The following is a 9064-nucleotide window of genomic DNA, read 5'->3' on the forward strand; positions in this document are numbered from 1 at the left end:
GGCTTTATACAGACATGGTTGGGGGGGCGGGTGGAGTAGGTGATTTTACACACACACACACACACACACACACACACACACACACACACACACGCTCATGCTGTGAGAGATATCCACAAACAGTGACATACATAGACCAAGAGCTCACAGAATCAAACCATCTTGTCATCCCCTTCTTCCCCTCTGCCAAAGCTGCAGATCCCGTCCTGGACCCATGGGCAGATTCTCAGGGGGTGAACCCATGTTATATACACCCCTACATCCTCAGCCAGACCCAAACACATTGACATGCATAGTAGGCCACACACCCAGTTGCACATACCCTGGACACACACAGAGCCCCCCCTCACACATACACAAACAACCGTGTTCACAAACCCACACTCAGAGATGGAGCCGCACCTGCAGGGAGACTCCCACTGTCACATTGTGTATATCTCCCATATTTGTTTATCCAGACCTCTATCGATGGACACTTGGATTGTTCCCAGCCCTTGGCTACTGTGAACCACGCTGCTATGAATGTGGGTGTGCAAATATCTCTTCAAGATCCTACTTTTAATTCTTTCAGATACATGTCCAGAAGTAGAATTGCTGGATTGGGCATATTTCTTCTTAAAAACTTGTTTTCATTGAGGAGTACAATATGCAATAAAATACATCGATCTTAAGTGTTCTGTTAGGTGAGTTTTGACAACATTCTACACATCCTAAACAAGAAGTAGACTGTTTCCACACCCCAGAAAATTCCTTATGCCCTTCCCACGCTCCCTCCAAGACACAAGCTCTTCTTGGATACGTTTTTAGTGTGACAAACCGATTAATGAAATATAGAGGTAGGACAGTGTAGTGGTTAGAGCCAAGCCAACTGGTCCAAGGTTCAGCCCTCCATGATGACAGGTGTGACCTTCAACTCTCTGAGCCTCAATCTCCACAGCTATAAAGTGGGATGAATGATATCATCTATAGCATCAGGTTGTGTGAGGGTTAAATTAGTTAAAATATTTAGTTAAGATAGATCAAACACTTAGAATAATGTCTGCCACGTGGCAAATGCTATCAAAGTGTTGCTATTATTAAAAAAAAATATATAGAGAGAACTTTATAATGAACACTCGTGTGCCCACCACCGAGCCTAAGAAGGAAAGCATCCTACACAAGTTAATGCCCTCTGCATACATTTTTGCTATTGCATCCCTCTCCTTTCCCCATCAAAGGTAGATGAGTGTGGAGAATTAAAAAAAATTTTTTTTAAATTGCGCTAAAATATACATAAGATAAAGTTTACCACCGAACCATTTTTAAGTGTCCAGTTCAAAGGCATTAAGTACAGTCACACTGTTGTGCAGCCATCCCCACCAAATGTCTCCAGAACTTTTTCATCATCCCCAACTGAAACTCTGGTCCCCATTAACACTAACTATTTTTCTCCTTCCCTTGAGTGTGGGAACTTTTGTGCTCAGAAGATTTCTCCATGTTTACAGCATACAGGGGACTGTATCCATGGAGGATACACAGCATGATTTGGCAAGTTTTTGAACTATAACTGGTGCAATATTGAAAGTGTTCTTTTGCAACTTGCTCTGTTACTCAACTGGGGAGTTCTGTATCTTCTCCATGTAGACACGAGTATTTCCAGTCCTGTGTTTTTAATTGCTTACTTAACTGCGTTTTAAATGCTTACTTCAGCATAGCTACCCATTCTTCCACTCATGCACTTTTAGGTGTTTCCCATTTTGCTCCTTTCCACACATCCCAGCATGTGTTTTGTGCACATGGAAGAATATCTCTGGCATGCATGACATATAAGAATGGAAATCCTGTGTCATGGGGAAGGTGGAACGTCAGCTGTCCTGCGTGGGATCTTCTGCTGGCTGCCCAAACCTCATTATGCCCTTTTCCTCTCATCACTCTCCTGAGCCTCCCTTTTGGCCCCAAGAGAAAGTCTAGCTCCTCTATCTGGCCTCATTTGTCACTCTACCTCACCAGGAAACCTAGCCACCTGCGCCTTGTGGTCTTGGGGCCTTTGCCTCTTCTCTCTGTCCACCACACCCTTGCCAGCTTCCATTCGTCCCTCGGGTTTCAGCTCTGGTGTCACTCTCTGGCCCTGACCTCCCTCCCCAGGCTAGATCAGGTGTCCTAATCGATCAGAAAACCCTGCCCACCTGTGCGTGTACTATACTCCAAACTTTCAATCACTTGAGGATGGAGGCTGCCTTGTTCATCTCCACAAATCCAGCACAGGCTAGGCCTGGAGTGAGCACCTGGTCTCTACTGTGGATGAGTGGAGGAGTCCTTGTGTCTACCTTGGGGCTGTGTCATAGGCTACACAAAGACTTGGGCTCCCAGCCCAGGCCTCCCCTTCCTGGCTGTGTGGCCTCCTGCAAGTGGCTTAACCTCTCTGAATCTCTCACTTTCCTCTCCTGTGAAACCCTTCGCAGAGCTGTTGAGGGGGTTAAAATGAGCTCCAGCCAGGCCTGGCGAAGGGCAGATCACTTCTGGTAGGAGCTACTGTGGTTCTGAGCCAAGTTCCGGCCCTGTAACCTCGGACTTGGGCCTTGCTCCTTCCTGGTTTGGCGGGTCTGGGAAGCAGTGCTAGGTCTCCTTGTCCCGCCAGCTCATCCCTCAATTCCCAGGCCTGTAATGGGAACCACATGTGCTGGACATCTGCCCAGCCTCCCTCCTTCCCTCCTCCTCCCCTAGAGAGGCCCCCTGAGTCATCCCGTTTGCCTCCCCCCTCTCACAGCCTCATTCCCACGCTGCCTTGGCCTGGGGTTCACGTGTCAGAGGGTGTCCGTGTCTGTGTCGTGTCATGCATGGGTTCCTGTGGGTCTCTGCGTGTGTGTCTGAACTATCTGTACTGTGTGTTTATGTGTGTGATTGTGTCTGAATTGTAGGTCTGTGTGTGTTTTGTACAAACTATGTGCCTCTGCTGTGTGTCTGTGTGTGTTTGCATATGAACTGCCTGTCTGTTTTGTGTGACTATCTATGGGTCTGCGTACATATTAATGTGTTAACTACATGTCTGTTTTGTGACTCTCCATGTATGTGAAGTGTGTGCTTGTGTTGTGTGAGTTTGTGTGATTATATTGTGAATCTATGGGTACACTGATGTGTGAACTACATGTCTATACTGAGGAATCTCTGTGTGCGAGCCATGTGCCTGAATTGTGAAGTTTGTGTATTTTTTGTGTCGAGGGGTTCTGTGTGTGTGTTGGGTCACTGGACATGTGACCGCTGGTTCTTGCGTAACCGTGGCTGGTTTATCTCTGATATTCTTCCACCATCTGATGGTGGGTGCGTGTTTCTGTGGGCCCCCTGTGCCTGAGATGTGTATCTGGCTGTATGTTGCATGTGGTTGTGTGTGTTGGTTTTGGGTGGGTGTGACGTTGTGTCTGGATCATGTATCCAGGTATAGTGTCTCCATGTTGAATGTTTGAGTGTTAGTTCACAATTTGGGCAACTGGGGGACAAGTTCCCATCCCCACAGCTGGGTCATTCGGCATGCGTGTGTGTGTGTGTGTGTGTGTGTGTGTGTGTGCGCGCGTGCGCGCGCGCGCGTGAGAGAGAGAGAGAGAGAGAGAGAGAGGATGACTGGAGGGGAGGAAGTCCAAGTGGCAGCAGTTCCTCAGTGAGAAATGCCCGAGAAGGAAAGAACGGGGCTGAAAGGTGGGGACAGTATGTGGGAAACTCCAAGAATTGAGGGTTGAACCAAGGCCGCTTCAGGAGCCTTTTCCTGGATGTGAAAAGGGGGCTGTGCTATATTCCTTGTGAGCACTTGGAGGGTAGAATCCAGAGGCCTGAACCTGAAAGGCACTGGAATGAACTTTGTCGGGGACTGGGGAGAGCTGAAGGGGATCCCAGCTCACTTGGGCAGGGCCAGGCCTTCTCGATGCCTTGTAAAAACCAGAGGGTCTGGCCCAAGTATCCCTCTGCGACAACAGCATAATGAGTCTCACGTCTGGAGTTAGACACAAACCAAACTGCGGTCTAAGCTCTTCTGTACACCCTCTCTGTGGCCTCGGGTAAGTGTCTTATGTTCTCTGAGCCTCGATTTTTCCAACTGAAAAATGGGACCCAGGCAGGTGATGTTGGTGCGCTGACTGCATCCCTTCAGTCCTCACATGTTCCCGGGCACTGTTCTTCCAGCCTCAGGGCTGCCTTAGCTCACAGGAATGCTGAGGAGCTGATGCCCTTGGAGCAGCCCTCCCCTGGTGACACACAGGACTTGGGGAATAGACACTGACCTCCGTCACCTTCATGTAGGACAAATCTGAGGCGTAGGTTTAACCATCTCTCCCAGGGGAGAGGATTGACCCTCATGGATTTGATGAGACAGGAAATATGCCCAATGAATAACACAGTATAATACTATGGAGGTCAATGGGTTGGCTTTGAGTCAGACAGAACTGAGTTTGACTCCTGTGTCTGCTGCTTATGGCTGGGTGACCTCGGTCAAGTTCCCTAGCCTCTCTGAGCCTCGAACTTAAGTTGGAGATAACAATTCCTACCTTGCAGGTTTATTGTAATAACTTAAGGAAATACTGCATGGAGAGGACTTAGCTTGCTGCGGAGTTCTTAACAAGAGCTCAATGAGTGGGGATGGTTGTCATTAAAGATATGTAGCACTGAGTAGGTCATCACCCATAGCCTGGGGTGTTAGGGCTTTGTGAATGATGAGGTTCTCTTCACACAGGTAAGGGGAATGAAAATTCCAAGCACATATCAATCAGGAATCAAGGACCCAAATCAGGGAACTTGGTGCTTAGAAAACTGTTGGAAGGCTGGAGGATAAGTCTCCAGGCTAAGCCTATAGGATGCCTTGCTACAGAACATCACCTCTGAATTGGCCCGCCCAGGACCTTCTGCCTCTATTATTCACAGGAAGGTGGGGAACCACCCACTGGGAACTACTGACTTCAAGAATGCATCAGCATGATAGCAAAATGTGGTCTATCCATACAGTGGAATATTATTCAGCCACAAAAAGGAAGGAAATTCTGACACATGCTACACCATGGATGAATTTTGAAAACATTATGTTAAGTGAAAGAAGCCAGACACAAAAGGACAAATATATTATTCCACTAATGTGAAATATTTAGAATAGGTGAATTCATAGAGACAGAAAGTAGATTAGAGGTTCTAGGGGCTAGTGAGGGTGAGAAGAATGGGGAGTTATTGCTTAATAATTGTGGAATTTTGTTTGAGAAGGTGAGAAAGTCTGGAAATAGATAGTGTTGATGGTTGCACAACGCTGCAGAAGTAATTAATACCACTGAATTGAACACATAAAATGATTAAAATGGCAAATTTTGTGTTATATATATTTTACTAGGACTTAAAAAAATAATAACATAAGATACCAAAAACCAAGGAACCACTTTAAAGGGTAAATTGTATGGCATGTGAATTATGTTTCAATAAAACCATTAAAAAAAACACAATACATCACCATAGTTGCAATTTAGAGATTTGGAAGCTAACACTGTTGTCACTTGCAACTGCCTCTCAACAGAAGCTGGTGACACTGGTGACTGGAGACTGTAACATCCCTGCAGGAAAACCCATAGTCTCCACAATGTGCTTGTCAGATGCCACTGCAATGCAGCAGAAAGATGAGCTCCGCCCACTTTTCCCACTCACATCTCATGCTTCCACTTGATAGAACCTAATTAGCATACAGAATTCTAGCTGCAAGGGAGTCCGGAAAACATAGTTTTTATTTTTGCAGCCTCTGCAGTATAGGCCTGCACACTAGGATGTTGAGATGGTGGCTCAGCACCTGCCATCTTCTGGTTTTGTTTTCACAGCATTCTTTCTGTCTTTCAATGGCAAAAGTTCTGTATCTACCCCTCCTTCCTTTATTTTCTATTCAATGTAGTTTAGATGAAGCTAACTCCACTCTCTGGCTCCAGGGGGCTAATCTACAAGTGAGGTCTGGCCAAGCCATATAGTTCATTGCTCTGCACTCATGAATGGCTCAGGGATGGGCACATGACTTGGGATGAACCAATGAGAGTCATTATTTTGAAAGCTCTATCTTTCTACTGAAGATGTTGACCTTGGAAGATGTAAGTTTCAGGGTGGGACCACCTTTGTCCTCTCTTGGCTTAAAGGGAATCCTTTGTAGAGAATAGCAGAGATGATAAATGGAGAGATACAGAATCCTGATGATATGACAGAACTCCCGGATCCAGCTTTGCTTGAATTTCATTTTTCATGTTTGCTGATACATGCTCTTCTTTGCTTAAGACAGTTCAAGTTGCCTTTCTGCCACTTGCTACCAAAGAAGCCCTGAATAATATATAGAGAGATCAGCAAGAGCAAAGGTCTGTGTAGATCATGTAGATTCATTCACTCATTCAATTCTTCTTGATCATCTTTTCTGTGTCAGGCCTGCTGCAGAGTATGGGAAAAGAAAAAGGCCTAGACCATGTCTGTCTCTGGCTCATGAAGGGATCACATGAAGGGGTCACAGGAGAGTGTAGGCAATGGCTGCCCAAGTGCCAACTATGGAAACCTAAGTCAGGTGGCAAGAATTGGTGGGAATCTAGTGCCACTCTTCCCTACCTCCTGCACATTGTGAAAAGCAGACTTTGCCCAGTGCCAGACCCAGAGCCACCTGGTCCATCAGTTTTGCTGCACAAGGTCCTTCAGAAGCTGATCTCTCTTCCATGACGGTTCACAATTCTGACTTCTACATTAATCACAGAAGAAGGTAGACACCACGCTCATCATAGCACTGACCATGGTGCTGACCTTGAAGGGCACTGGGTATGACCAGGGCACTGGGTATGAACCTGACCAAGTATGACCTGATCACTGCTAGCATGGTCAGGCCACTGTCTAAAGCAAGGTCAGAACAATATCCACAGGATGACCAGGACAGTGATTGTGATCTGAGCACAACGCAGCCAAGAAACTGATTCCCACGCTGACCACAACACAACCAAGAATGACAGGTGGAGACCACGATACTGACCACAAGGCTGATTCTAGTAGAATCAAGATGTTGACGGCAGCACGGATCACAGTTCAAAAGGACACTGACCACAGAATGATCAAGACACTGAGATTACCACTGACCACAATGTGGTCACAACCACAGCACTGAATGTACTGGCTATGTCCAGTTAGAGGAACAAGGCTCATACCAGGTAGTTCGATAGCAGAAATTTAATATGGAGACTTAATCTCAGAAATGTTAGTTAAACTTTAAGAACAAAATGGGAGTAGATGAACATACTCTAGAGTAGTAAGCTGCCATCTTCTCAAGGGCCAAAGCAGCAAAGGGAGGAGGTGGTTACAAAAGTCCAGAGGCTGCGGCCACCCACCAGGAGCTGACCCATGGTGGAGACTGCTTAGTGGGTTTGAGAGCACAGAGGAGACCAAACAGCCACTGCTAGAGACACCTGAAGTGGAGAGAGGGAGAAATATTTTGGCTCTCTTCACCCCCGCCCCCACCAGCCTGCCAATCTCCCTCCTGGCCTCCTACTGGCTGAGCCTACCCAGATGCAAGGGAGTCTGGGAAGTGTGGTTTGTAGGGGGTTGAGGGAGCCTGAGAAGTGTAGTTTTCTCCCCGAATATAGAGAAAGCAGGTGGGGAATGCACTTAAGGGCATACTGACCAATGCCAACCATACAAAACAGGCCATAATTTGACCATGACGATGACCATCTATCTCAGTGACCAAGGAGGACATTGTTCATGGTCCTGAAACACAGCACTAACAAGGACACCACTCTGTAGGGGGACAAGCAGGACCCTCCTGCACCCCATTGTTGACCACAGCCCACTCTTGGTCAAGAGCTTACTGGTTGCACCAAACAGCATTCCTTTCCTACCCCACGCCTACTGCAGCAAAAGACTGGCACCCGTTTAGGAAGAGTGGACAGAGATGGATGAGATGCATTTCCTGGCTCATATTCTGTTTTCTGTACTATACCCCATGGCCACTGTCCACAACCCCATGACCACTGTCCTTCACCCCATGCTTCTTTGTAGTTATGCCCTCTGGGGATTGAGTGCTGGCTAGGTGCTCAGTTTACTCATGAGACACAGATGTCTCCCAACAACTCTGAGAAAACAGGTCCCCTGAAAGAAGGAATCTCTTTGCGTAAGGTCACATGTCCAAGAAGTGACAGAACCAGGGTTGAACCCATGGTTCTATTGGACACCAAGCTCTTCCTCCTTGCTTCGACAGAACCATCCATAATGTGTTATCTGCCTGGCGCACAGTAGGGTCAAAAAAATGCCAGACCTCCCCCATATTTTATAGCTGATTCCTCTGTAACCTGACTTGCTTGCTGTCCCCTAAAAAAATCATTAGGGGCTATGAGGAGGGAAGAAAGGCTGGAGGCAGGACAAGGACGCCCTTCGTATGCAAATTATTCACGTGGAGGCGGTATTAATATTTTGATTCTCTTAGGATCTGGTCTCTCATCTCGGGCCATTGAAAGGAGAGCAAGCGGCTGCCTAGGTGTGCCCGGGGAGGGAATACTTTGAGCTGGAGGGCTCGCGGAGGATGGGGAGTGGGGTGGAGAGAGTGAAGACGAGATACCCCCTTTGGGGGCCAGGCCCTCCCGGATGGCCATCCACTTTGGCCTCTGGTCTGTCTCCCGCCCCTGTTTTGCCTCTCACTCCCTTCTCTGCCCCACGCCTCTTGTCCCAGCAGTGACTCCTTTCCCCCAACGTCCAATTTCACAGGCTCTGCCTCAGTTTCTCTCATGATTCTTGAGTTCTTTAAGGAGGGGGCCTCTCGATTTCTCTTTGGTACCAGGCCTTCCTCCTACTCCCCTCTGCCCTTTGATTCCCCCTCCAACCCCCATTTTCAAAGGGGGAAATGTCCAGGGAGGGTGAAATTTACTAACACGTGATGAAATCCCTCCCCCATCTCCGTGACCCGGGTCCATAATGGCTTAGGGGGCTGCCAGGTCTTGTCCCTTGCTACCCTCCCCAGGGCTGGCTCCCCCACTTCCCCGCCCCCAGACCCCGCTTGGTTTGCTCCCGAAGACGAGCTTGGGGGCGGGGCTGGGGGGCGGAGCCCGTAACAAAGACTCGG

This window comes from Pteropus alecto, unplaced genomic scaffold (assembly GCF_000325575.1).
Source record: "Pteropus alecto unplaced genomic scaffold, ASM32557v1 scaffold761, whole genome shotgun sequence".
NCBI classification, from domain to species: Eukaryota; Metazoa; Chordata; class Mammalia; order Chiroptera; family Pteropodidae; genus Pteropus; species Pteropus alecto.